The following is a 300-nucleotide window of genomic DNA, read 5'->3' as shown; positions in this document are numbered from 1 at the left end:
GAAAAGCTTGCAAAAAAAATGGCGAAAAAAATAGAAAGAAAAAGAAAAAGCAAGCAGAAAAAGCCAATAGCCCTTAAAACCAAAAGGCAAAGGTAAAAAGGATCCAAGGCTTTGAGCATCAATGGATAGGAGGGCCCAAGGAAATCAAATCCAGTGAAAAAGGAGACATGTTACTGAGGATCTGAAAAATCATAAAAATGATTCTTGAAGCAAGAAAAAGCAGTGGATACAAATAAAAAACGAAAAAAAAGAAAAAGAAATAATAAAGTTGTCCAAGCAAAAAGAGTGTGCTTAAGAACC

The sequence above is a fragment of the Arachis duranensis genome, chromosome 9 (genome assembly GCF_000817695.3).
Source record: "Arachis duranensis cultivar V14167 chromosome 9, aradu.V14167.gnm2.J7QH, whole genome shotgun sequence".
NCBI classification, from domain to species: Eukaryota; Viridiplantae; Streptophyta; class Magnoliopsida; order Fabales; family Fabaceae; genus Arachis; species Arachis duranensis.
This window is presented reverse-complemented; position numbering follows the sequence as displayed.